Below are 13,616 nucleotides of genomic sequence, written 5' to 3' on the forward strand. Positions count from 1 at the left end.
CGACCGCGTTCACGTTGGAAGGGCCTCAAATATGCGTATATTTCCTACAATTAATATAAAAATAATTGTGATGAATGTGTAATGGAATTGAATTGTCTTACATTATATATAAATAGCTAATTATGCATGGTTTCTTTTGGGTTTTTGTTTCCAAAGGCATGAAAATATAATCTTTTAATGTGCATGTGGCCAAAAGGTCGGTATGAACGCATAATTTAATGTGTAATGTCAAAATTAGTAATACAACTTAATATTGTACCGTTACAAGGGGTAACACAAACAGAAATCGCGCCCGGTACTTTGGGTTGAGCAGGTTGGAAATGGTGATTGGATCAGGTAAACTGTGGGTGCCTTCGGGTTTATTGTAGCACGAAACCAATATGCAATAAAAACGTATTATTGCATAGTGGCCTCAGGCGGAATGAAGCTGGGGGACCCGCAAAGCAAACAATGGTGCAACTTATTATCACGTTCTTTGGTTGGCTAATGAAACGTTACTTTTCTTAACTACTAAAGCTAATCTAAATTCCGGTACAAAAACACTATACAATCACTTATCTACCAGACTGTACGTTAATGTTAAAAGTAGCGGAAGATGCTCAACGAAGAATAAACCAGGCACTGCTTCAAGTTGTAATGGTCACTGTAGTACACCTGTATTGTATTGTATTTTAAATACACTGTACCTAACGATACTATTTTAAATACATTGTACATTATATACATTATGTCATAGAAAATTAATTTAAAAAACATTATCACCCTCACTATGTTCTGCTCATGTGTCACTAGTAACTAAGATGGATACAACTTAGTTTTGTTCATTGATCAGAGCATGAACTCTAAAGGTTTGAACTCACTGGGTCCACTATTGGCTGTGACAAATTGAGACGAAAATAATAGGCAATTAGAGTTTCTGTTTGCAACCTCTTTCTTGCCTTTGTATCTATTAACTCACAAACGCCCAAGACCAGTTTTATTCGTTAGCAACTGCCTGAACAATACCGTGTTACATCGAAAACCTGAGAACAAAACTGAACGAAATTCGTACAAGAGAACGGGTAGTGTGCCTGAAGTGGAACAACGGGGGTTTGGCTAAATGAATGATATAGCCCATGTAACGTAGTGAAAAATAAAGTGGGTCACTGGTGGCACAAGGGGCGTTTGTGGGTTAAGTTAACCATTGAGAACACTCTTTCATATGATGTAGTAGAATGAGACGACGCTAGAACATCAAGGACGAACTGAGCGAGTTGGGAAACTTCCCGCGATTATAGTAGTCCAAAAGCTAGAACCGATTTGTTTACCCTACAAAACCCAAAGGGGACATAGTGTTTTTCTGAAAGCCTACCACATACACAATCAAAATGTGGAAGCCTTATTAAAAATCAGTGATGGGGGCATGAGATATGATGCCATCAATATGGCCGCCGTCACAATTCATAGCACAGTCTTTAAATGAGAGTAACTTTTCAATTAATGAAGCTAGATACTTGGTATTCGGAAAAAATCCCCCCCGCACACAAAACCCTCCTAAGGTTTTTCCTTGTGGAAAACAACTGGAACAGTTTAAGAGGAGCCTTTTCTTATTTATGATAATGAGACTGAAAGTGAGAATAGGGAGATATTGTTTGCACAACAAGGTATACTGGTAGAATTAAGTAAGTACAATACTTGGTGTGTGGATGGGATTTATCAAGTGACACCAAAAAAAATCCGACAGGTATATATCATCTATATAAAAGTCAATGTAAAGGATATTCCAGTAATATACGCTCTTTGGCACAAAAAGAATCAGGAGACATATCGCGAATTATTTACTGAACTTTTGAATCACTGTTCTCGGCAAGGCCTGTAGTTATCTCCTTCGTTAGTTGTTATAGACTTTGAAATTGCTGCAATGAACGCTGTTGTCGAAGTCTTTGGCGAAAACGTAAGAATTCATGGGTGCTTTTTTCATTTACGACAATCTACTTGGCGCAAAGTGCAAGAACTAGGATAGTTGAACCATTGTAAGAATGATCTGGAGTTTAGGTTGTTTGTTGAGAAAGAGGATGCCCCTGCGTTTCTGCCAGAGGATGATGTTGGAATTGGAATGCGACACTTAATCGAAACTTCTAAAGAAAAGGGACAAGAGCTACTACAATTTTTTGATATAACGTACTTAAGTGGATCGCCAGGGCACATCCCAACAGATGATACTATCCGATTGTAAAGGATACCTCCAAAGTTTTCTACATGTATATGGAATTTGCATGATTCTACAATTAACGGGGAAAGCAGGACAAGCAACATCAGCGAAGGCTGGAATAATAAAATAAAGAAGATAATTGGGTATTCTCAGCCCAGTATATGGAAATTAATTGATGCGCTCCAATGCGACGTAGAAGGCGCATCCGTAGTTTGCTATTAAAACTGTGGAAGGTATACTGCTGTAAAGAAGGAACTTCCTTATCAACGGCAGTTAGTCGAAATTTGCAACAGGTATAGGCGTAAAGAGATTGGTGTGAACCAGTTTCTCAAAACTGTAGGCCATGTTGTCCGGCAGCTTATGTTGTATCATGATAATGATGGAATGTTTTGCTTTTTATCAAAACTGTACAGCAACTAATTAACTAATTAACTCATTATTCACGAATTACCAAAAATATACAAGGTATAGAATCTTTGCAAATGTACACTGTAAAAAGTGTGTATTTAGTGTTGGTGTTACTACTGACGAATAGATTTGAGTTTAATATAGGTTTACTTTGCTCTATGTTTGACTTCGAATTTGTTTCCCGTGTTCAAATCATAACAGATTAAGAAAATTAGTTCCGGTTTTATGTGATGAACTGTGTTATGCTAACCTGTTCATGTGTGCATGTATTCGTATTGTAAACTGTGCCCATTACATGAGTTATTTTTAAATGTAAAATTCTAAACATCTTTTTAGTGTAATGAAAGCTGATTGTTACAGTCTGTAGAATTCGCTTGTAAGAAAATGTTCAGTATGAACGTTCAGACTGTAACCTCTGTTTAGAGGATTAATGGTGGGTTTTTGGAAAAAACAATATATGACGAGTAGACTTGGATGATGGGCAGATTTGGATTGCAAGTAGAGTGGACTAATGGTGAAATAAAAGTAATACCTGAGTATTTATTTGACAGGCTGTGAAAATTAATTTAGTTTGTTTCAAAAATGGTCAGGTATTTTTAAAAGCTCCAAGATTACTGGTATATCAGAATGACTGATATTACTCACCTAAAAGAAGTTAGTTCAGTCTTCAACTTTTAAGGTAAGCGAAATAACGTAATTGAATTTTATAATTTTGATCGTTATTTGCTTATATAATAAATTATGTAAAACCATTTCTTGCAATTAGTGTATTTGGCTATGTTCATTTTTTGTCCAAGTAAGGTTGATTTTTAATCTAGTAAATGTAAGGGGAATTATGTTCAGTCAAAAGGATTACGTCCGTGGGAGATAATATCCAGGGGGATTATGATCGGGGGAGATTATGCACAGGAGGGATTTTGTCCTAGATTCTGCAAGTTCGTTCTAGTTCCAAATTATTGGAAATGGATGTGCTAGGTATAGCAAATTATTGCTCTTTACATACATTGCAGCCATTTTTGAATATGGCGCATATTTTGCTTAGAATTTAGTTTTTTGCTTCACTGTATTCCTTTCATGGCAAATATCTATAAGATTGCTAGAGATAGGTAAAACAGTATGAAATAAACGAGATTTAGCAGAATCTGACCTTTCCAACGGTACAAATATTATTATTATATCTTAAAAAGTGAATGACATATTCAGTTTTACGTTGATCATAGCGTAGTTCTCGACCTTCAATAACGTACAAACAAACCACTGTATTTGGTTTCATTCAGAAATAATTGTAAATACTAAATTATGATAATTCGTAGAAATGAAGTATTCGAGAAACAGCTACACCTTTTAAATCTATGGATTGATAATTGATCAATAATACTACTACTACTTATAATAATAATAACACATTACTTAATAGCTTAATAATTGTATGATTTTAAATACTCAGTTTATACTACGGAATGTTAACATTATTAATAAATGCTCCGAAAAATAATTGAAATCGTTGAAGATGAAAATAATAAGTCTTCTTTTTATTGCAGTTTGTCGGTAGATGAAAGTTACAGCCAGTGAAGATCACGTGCTACATGAGTAAATCAATATATGAAAAGACTGCAGCAGGTACACGTTGTTATACTCACCGTTAGCGTGTGATAATCTGTTATGGTAGTTCAGTGCAGAAACACTACTTACCTTATTATAAATTAATGACTGTGTTTGTTGTAATAAACTATGTAAACTCCGTTACACATTTGATTTATTGGAATTACGCAGTTAGCTTACACAAGTGTATGTGCCATGAAATACTTACACACTCTTCCCACTGTCACAAAATTTTACTCACAATCTTTACACTACTATATATTTGGCAGACTGCATATCTCACACAACCTACATTGTCTATATTTACTTTTCACAATAACACAGTCTTTGTTTTAGCCAGGAGAACTTAATACTTTCAGTTTGCTTTTTGCACATCAGTCGGCCGAAAGAAACCTCCCATTCCTTCCCTCTTCTTCTTCTTCTACCCGGTTAGTTTTTATTCTCTTGTTACTGACTGAGTATTGTCCCCACCTACGGGTGTAGACCTACTGCGACAAATGGTGCCCAGCGGGGCTAATCCACGATGATCAATAAATCCTCGTGGATTCGAACCCATACTCCTTACCATGGATAAACATGTTTCAATATTTTTACTTTAGTGACACCCTGTATGAAACATAATGAAATACTGCTAAACTAAGATATGAACATACTAACGTAAATAAACAAAAACAAAGAAAGGACAAGCAAGGTACACGGAAAAATCACTAATAACACACTTTACATACAACTTATTATTTTCTGAACTGTCCGAACATTTACTATTTACGCACGTCCATTGTGGTTCTGCTCACTCTGTTCCAACCATTTCCTTTTCTTGGCTTTCTTCAGGAGACTGTAGAGAGGTGCGGCTACTTCAGCTAAATTTTCTAGGAACCGATGTTGGTACTGCATGAACCCCAAGAAGCGTTGTAACATCTTTGTACTGGTGGGCCGAGGATATTGAAGTATTGGCTTGATGGCTTCCGGACACTTCTTGGTCCCTTTCGGTGTTACAACATACCCTAGGAAACGCTTAATCATTCGACGAAAAATTGATTTCCTTAAATTCTTGTTAAGATTGGCTTCACGATTAGCTTGGAATAATATCCTGAGGTCTTTTAGATTTTCATCGAAGCTGTCATCTGCAATCTGAAGATCGTCTATATACCTGACAAACGATGAACCCAGTTGTTGGACCTGTAGCACTTGTTGCAATGCCAAAGCCAGAGCCGATGACCCATTAACATAACTGTAGGGCAGGACGGTAAATTCCCAATTTTCACCTTCGAAATTGAAAGCGGTAAACTGTCTAAACTCGAGATGTAATGGTATCCCATCGTAACTTTGGATGAGATCAATTTGTGCCTGGTACGGTTTATACTGGATTTTAGCAAATATATCTTTAATAGGCTCCGCTTTAATAGGTTTCAATGATACGTGCTTGTTGACCTCACGGAGGTCTAAGCACATTCTTATCTTCTCCGTTCCCTTCTTTGGGACGACAAGGATCGGATGACAATGCATAGACCCACTGGGCTGAATTAACCCTGCTGCGAAAAGTTTCTGTATCTCTTGTCTAATTTGTGGGCGATACTTCAAAGGGATGGGATATTGCCGGCGTACAATTGCACCATCCGTTTTTACCTCCATTTTATACTGATAACCTCTGCAACGTCCTGGATGATCCTTAAATATATCACGATATTCACTAAGTAAATTAAATAATCTTCCTTTTTGGTCTTCGTCTAAGGCGTCTGCATTCCGAACCTCTTCTTTCAGCTCTTCTTCATTCGGCATGTCATACAATGGCTGGCATGACTTGCCCTTCTTCTGATTATTACACAGATAGACTTCTTCAGCGTTCTCTGCATCTGGTAATATAGGTATCATCTTGCATATACTATCATTTGTCAATGACTTCAATATTACAATCTTATCTCGGAAATTTATAATTGCTCACAACTTCTTCAGGGTATCTAATCCTAATAGCAAGTCCTGGCTCATCTTTTTCATAACAAACACTCGTATATTCATTTCAATATCTTCGATGTTTGCCAATATTTCAATTTGACCAAGAACTTTTCTACCTTTACTCGAGTAATCTACTAAAGTGATATCCGATGAAGGAAATAACCGAGGATGAGACACATCATAACTCACCTTTTGCCACGCTTCTTGAGTCATCAATGACACTTCACTTCCGGTGTTTAAGAGAGAGACTAAGGTCACTCCGTTTACCTTAACCTTAATCTTTGAACTTGAGTGTACCACCTCTTCTACCAGTCCTTTATTATAATAATCTTCAACATCACTTCGTTCCTCGGGGTTACTCCTAGCATGTGAAAAGCACACTAGATATCTCTGCTGAGGTGCCCTGAGCCTTTTTGTGATTCACGTAAGCGCACCTGATGATCGAAATCGCAAGAAGTTAAAAATGTGTTACGAAAAAACGTTGCAATTAGCCGTAGACAACGATATAACTTCTATTGCTTTCCCCAACATCTCTACAGGAATTTTTGGTTTTCATAAGAAGATGCATGTCGCGTTGCTTTACAAACAGTACGTCTTTTCCTGGAAGAACATCTTGACTCAATCGAAAGAATAGTGTTCGTGCAGTATGACAAAGAGAATCAGAAAATCTATGAACAACTCATGCACCTCTATTTTCCTAAATAAAATAGTTGGAAGAAAAAAGTATTAGTATGTTACTGGTTAATTGACTTAATCTTAACGTTAGCAATATATATAGAATAAGAGAAAGGATATAGTTATTCATCATCAGTGCTATGCAGTTTTTTCTTTCCTCTCGTCACCATATCCGTCTCCTATTATCAATTTTTTTTGGGACAACTTTATTTTGGAAATTTCAGATTCTCCACTTACCTGAAAAGAAAAGAGAAAAATGTAATTAGTACATAATACTTAGTAAAAAAGAAATCATAAATATTTTATTTTATGCATTATCTGGAAGAAAGAAAAGGTTGCAAAATTAATATTCTGACTAAGTTCTTTGTTTACATTACAGATAGTCAACAAACTTTTAAGCTGCATATTCCTTTTTACCTTGCTACCTTCCGCAGAAACAAATGACATTGACTTTACCATCAGCATTTTAAGAAACTACCTAATGTGATTCTTTATCAACATTCTTTACCAATATCTTTCCACCTAACTTTTCCTTTTCCCCACGACCTACCAACTTCTTCTCTTTTTCAACATCTCTATTGTGAAAAAAACGACGACCCACTAATGACACCAGTTTGTCAGTCAGCAGTAAAATTACAGGATTTTCACACACATATCAACGACTTCTTTCTGAAACCTCCAAACCCCAAATTTCATAAGATGTCGAGCAGATCTCCTAGAGCTCTTTTGTCTTTTCTTGGTGATTTCCTTTCTTACTGTCGCGGTGTTGCAGACAGTTCATCCGTTACGCATATGAATAAGAGAGAAACGCATTTGGAACAGACCGTGCTTGGTTTGGAAAAGCAACTTTTAAAGAACAATATTTTCTTCTAAAATTCAACGTCTGAGTTTTTGACTTTTGAGACACAAGTTAAAGAGAATTTTGAAAAGATCCGGAATTTTTCTGCACGAATTTTGGTCCAGGAAAAGGATACCGCCGACCATTTGAACCAATTAGTGGACAAGATGCAACAAGAAGCAACAGCTTTCACTTCAGAATTTTTTCAGATTTTGTTACAGTTTACTCAGTTTCTACAGATATTCAGATATGACTTGACTTTAGAGATGTGTCGAATTTCAAAGCTAAACCATAATATCATTCCCTACAAAGTTTTGTATGCCCATTTGTCAGAATTTGAAGACATAGTCTTAAGAAATGGGTACCGATTGGCTATAGACAAGAAATTTTTGGAACTGTATTATTCGATTAATGTGTTATCTTGCTCGATAACTGAGTCGTACATTTATTTGCAACTAAAGATACCCATTGTAGAACATCAATCTTCTTTTGAACTGTATGAAGTTAAACCGATACCTTTTGCAGTCTTCAATCAGACCTGTAGTATTGACGTACAACCTTTGGTTTCCGTAGTGGAGAATGGAAAACACCTGATACTAGTAGCTGGATCTGATCTTTTGTTCTGCAGATATTCTTCTGCCAAATTATGTAAGACCCCGTCTCATGTTATTTCAAATTCAAGGTTAGCCAATTGTTTGCATTCTGCCTGGATGGGACAAACAGTTTGAGAAGTTATCGGAAGCTGTGATCATACTTGCGTTCAGTCAAAATTAACGCATAATATGGACATTGGTTCCCATGAATTTGTTATCACGCATCCGCCACCAACGTTAACAGTCCAGTTAAAAGACAATACGTCTTCGATTAGTGTTCCTGAATCGTCGATGCTATACGGTGCTATCAAGATTAAGATACCATGCAACACGAAACTGATCGTGGATAGAAATTTGTTTGTAAGATCAGAATTTCCATGTTTTGAGAACGAACTGATAAAACCTGTATTTCTTCATCTGTTTCCCGCCCAACTCGCCTCAAACGATCTATTACAGCTAAATCAAAAATTTCAACCAAATTTATTTTTTAACACATATTCTCTTCTTAACAAAGTATGGACATCGAGTGTTAGACACATACATATATCTGCCTTCACTATTATCGATCAAACGCCTACGCCAGTGCCCATCTATAAACACGAATATTTCATTCCAGGAGTTATGTTGGAACATTGTTCTTACTCTTTTGGTGGTATATTTGTTATGAGAACAAGGAGTTTTGCGTTCTCTATTGTTTTGCTAGAAGTGTAATGCACAGCCCGAGATTTCGATGACAGAGATTGGTCATGTTGACATTTTTCAATTGATTTGTACGATTGTAGGCTTTTTTCTTCTGTGCAAAATGATAAAATTGTTGAAGGAAGTGGCACGGAAATCAGTCAACGTTCGAGACAGTGAAAATTTGGAATTAGGAGATGTTTTGGTCACAGAAAGGTCAGCCTCTTTGGACAAGAAGAGTGACACTTCGTCATCAGTATCTGATCTATCACTTTCTCCACCTCCCGAAGAAATTAGAATACACGAGATTATACACGGAACAGAAGTTTTTCCGCCCATTCCGCCACCCATTGAAGTTTCCAACGCTAACATACAGGATTCGTATGTGAATAACTACATCGTTTATTGTTGAAAGTTAGTTGTCGAGTCATTGTCTTTCACTGACTGCCAGATTATTGTCGAAATTTTTTGGCACTGAAGGCAAAAATGTTGTGATAACGTGTCGTTGCAACCCACTCTCTTTTCTCTTTTGTTGATTTTTTTCCCCGAGCAACCCCCTTTCCCTTCCTATTATTTATTTTGACCATAATAAATACCAGGTCGAGTGCTGTGCGACCTTAACAAACACAGATCCCTTTTCACCCCCCTTGGAGGAAATGCCTTGGGGTTATGGTCGAGATAAATTCCTTTCTGCCCCCTCCCCCGAAATTAGAGTTTTGTCATTCTATTATAAATAGTTGTATGATTTATCTATAAATAATTTGGGCACAACGTTTATCGATTTACTTGTGTATTCATATCTGCTTGAGTTCATCTTTTCTTTTTCTACTCCCTCCTCCTTCCTAAATCCTACCTACATTAATTTACTGGTTCTTGTATTTACCCTTGCACTTTCATGGTCGCCGCCATCTTTAAGCCCATAATACCTTGCGTTTACAGGCATCAACGTTCAGCCGCCATCTTAGAAATTTTTTTTCGTTTTTTCCCACCATTAATTTTTCATGATTTTCTGTCTCTATTTTCCCACCACACTTCTGCTGTATAATATGAAAACTCTTCCTCGTTATATTTCAATCACCCTGTACCAAATGAACCCTAATTTTAAATCTTAACATTTCAAATTACCACCCCCTCATGGACCTATTCACATCCATAACCTCCTTATTTTTAACAATTACCCTCTTCAACCCTCACAGTACGCAGTTTGTTTGAAGCCAAGAAGATTCCACGGCTTTAAGAAAAGAAGAAGAGGACACGAATTCTTCTCCATACCGCAATTTGGATGGACCCGAACCAAGAACTTCTCAACATGACAACACTTAGCGTCAGACCCGCCCACCAGTTTTAACTGTATTCTTCAGTTTTCTCACCTAATTTATCAGCGAAGACGTCACCTATTCTACCGTTGGCCACCATTTTTTCTCTTCATCCAACAAAATACTCACAGCCACGATTAATGAAATATTTTTTTTTATTCCCACACTCCGCCCTGAATGATTAAGGTCATGAAGATGAACACTCCTTCAAGATGGCTGCCAGCGTTACTTTTTTCCCCTCCCTCTCATTCAACGGATCTCAACAAGTTTGATTAGTGCTGCCAACCTGCGGCCACCTTGCCAGTGATAATTCTCATATAACAAGGCCACGTACATTCTCAGAATTGCTTTATCTTCAGAACACTGACCTAGTGAAGTTGTTCAATTCTGCTGACCAAAATGTTTTTCAAGTTCACTCAACAACTACACGTGCTTTTCCATATGTTTTTGTTGACATCAAGTCTTATTAGTTACATTGGAAACATGGAATGTTATTTATGCTTTGTGTGTTTATGTGCAGTGTTTGGTAAATGATTTATTGATTATCTTCGATTTCTTTTGTGTGTGATTTCTTTTCTTTTTTTAAAAAAATGAGATACTGAAGAACAGAAAGTCATTCTTTTCACTTTTTTGTTGTTACAGTGTACTTCATGTATTTTATTTATCGTATAGTGACATTAATCAAAACAATATATACAGACAATTATCAAAATAGTGGTTACGACGATGCGTGTTTTCTTTAAAACCGCATGTCTAAGTTTAGCGGTGGGAGTGTGAAGAGACTAATATTTATTATTTATTGACTTTCGTTGATCTCCCACAAAATCATTTATTGTTTGAATAAGAAACATGGTATTCTTTAAGAGTTAACATCGGTGTTGAGAGGCTATTCTTTTTTTCTTCCCAATTACATAAAACTATTTCTTATGTGTCAAAGAACTTTAGTCATTCGGAAGTCTTAGTTAATGAAATTCATTTATGTCTGAGAATTTAGTCAACTTTTTCTTCCGTAATTTTGTGTTTTCGTAGCTAAATCGTGGAAGTGTTTGTTTATGTTATATAATGTATTATGTCGATGTGTACTTTATGTAATAAAGCTGAGAGAGCTCCTTTCCCAACTATCTGTCCATCTCTGACGTCTTGAGTACCTGTTGAGACGAAAACATCTCATCTACACGTGCCTGGAGTCAGCAGGATTATCAGCAGATCTTTGTCTTTAAATACTCCCTCCAACCCGGAAACAGGGAGTCACACGGAGCCTTTGAAGTCACACGGAGACTTTGGAGTCGGTTATCAAAGTTAGTCTCCAGAGTCTGTCGAGACTCGGTCTTCGGAGTCATCTTAGGACTCAGTCGCGTAGTTGTCAAAAAACTGACAACGGAGTCGGTCCGGGGAGTGCACGGCAGTCAATTGGGCACTCTGAAAGTAACTTAGAAAACGAACCGAACAATCTGTAATTCGGTTGTCGACGTACAGAACGACGGACGAACAACAGGAGGATAGCAGGAAGCCCAGCAGAGAAGATGAAGCTACAGGTCCTGTGACATCAGATTTCTTTCCTTCTTTTCCTTACCTCTCTCCTATCCATTCTCTCTCACTCCAAAAAAAGCTAAAATCCTTATTTTTATTTCTCTTAAAATCAGACGGGTGTCGTCTGGTCCCAGGTCCCGTTCTACCTTTAAGAAACATCCCGAGAATCTCTCTCTGACGACACAGCTTTCTTTGAAAATTCTTTTCAAATTAAGCACCCGTAAAACTTGTTGCTTCAGTACCTTAGCATTCTGAAACATGTATTTTTTTTTGATGGCGCACATACTAGTTCCTAATTGAAGTCGTGACCCGACTACGGTAGGTTCCATAGTTTCCGAGCTATAGACCTTTAAAGTTCCTTTTTTCATGTTTTCGGCAGCCTATAATTCCCAAAGGAAGCATTTGTGCATCCAGGTTGGTCTATACTTTTTGTCTTATTTTGGTGTCAGGAATCACCTTCCAAACGTTGTCGGTGGTTTTGAAACACCTTGTATGAAAACTACAACTAGTCATACACTTTGTTTCATATTAATTTTAGGCACTGTCATCTCTCCAGGCTCAGTGAGACGACCTACTGTTTCGTCCACAGAATCAACCACTGGAGACGCATTCTGTACTGAAGAGGAATCAAATAATTCCTAATCGTCACTGGAAGACAGCAGATATGTTGCTAAGAATCGAAGCGGTGCAACAAAACGGAACGTGTAACAGGTATGTGTATTCTGGTGTGTCATTGTTCTTCACATTGTAAACGTATTGCCACCTTGAAATCGCTTATACACTGTTCTGAAATTCTATCGGCCAGGGCAAAAGTCGGAGTTTTGTTTGTTCATCTTTTCTCAGACTTTAACCATAGGGTTACCGTTTTAACCGGATATTGTACGGATGGACGGCCGATACGTTAGAAACGAGTTTGTCAGCAGGAAATCGAAAACCATAGTTTGATCGTCCTCAGTACCTATGAAAGACCTGTGAACATCAATATTGCAAACAATCTATCTTTAATAAGTCTAGTAATTAGTAACAGTGACACTATAAATAATAAACATTTGGCCACTATTATTATTATTACTATTTTAGTAGTTGTTATTATTAAGATTATTAAGAACTGCACTAATAATCACTACTACTACTAGATTTACCATATGTCCGTATTTTGTGCGAACACTCCGTGTGTTAAAGCATCTGTCCGTGTCTGTGCTGTACTGTGCAAATATTCGTACTTTTCACTTAATTTGTTGTTCACGATTATTTGTAACCCCCCGTACGCTCTCACAAACTTGTAAAAGACGTAATTTTAAATGAAACAACTAATTAAATGACTAATTCTGACATTTAATTCAGTTTCGCAACGTACAGCATGGATACGGAGCGGACTTTAACATATGGATTGTCCGTACAAAATACGGACGTATAGTAACCTTAGTCGTAGTAGTAATATTTAGTAGTTGAGTTCCTACGTTTGTAGTGCTACAAATGCAAGCACTATTTTTACTAGTAATGGCCGAAATATTTTAATTTATAGTATAACTGTTATTATTACTATTTTTATTAACATAGATGATTTGCAACAATGATGTTAAGAGATCTTCTATAGAAGCCGAAGACGAGACAACTGTACTCTACAATTCGTAGTTTCCTGATGTACACTACTCCCTCACCAAGTTTGGTCAATAAAGCGCTTTGAAGCATCGATAATGTATTTGAAAGTATTTATCCCTATTTAACTTCTGACGTATGTTTTAGGTCTCTTCATAGTGAAACTATAGCAAACGGAACCTTATAATCCTATTTTTCCTTTCTGTCTTTGCCCGTGTCCAGAAATCAAATAT

Source organism: Thermobia domestica, chromosome 4, assembly GCF_964235325.1.
Source record: "Thermobia domestica chromosome 4, izTheDome1.hap1.1, whole genome shotgun sequence".
NCBI lineage: Eukaryota > Metazoa > Arthropoda > Insecta > Zygentoma > Lepismatidae > Thermobia > Thermobia domestica.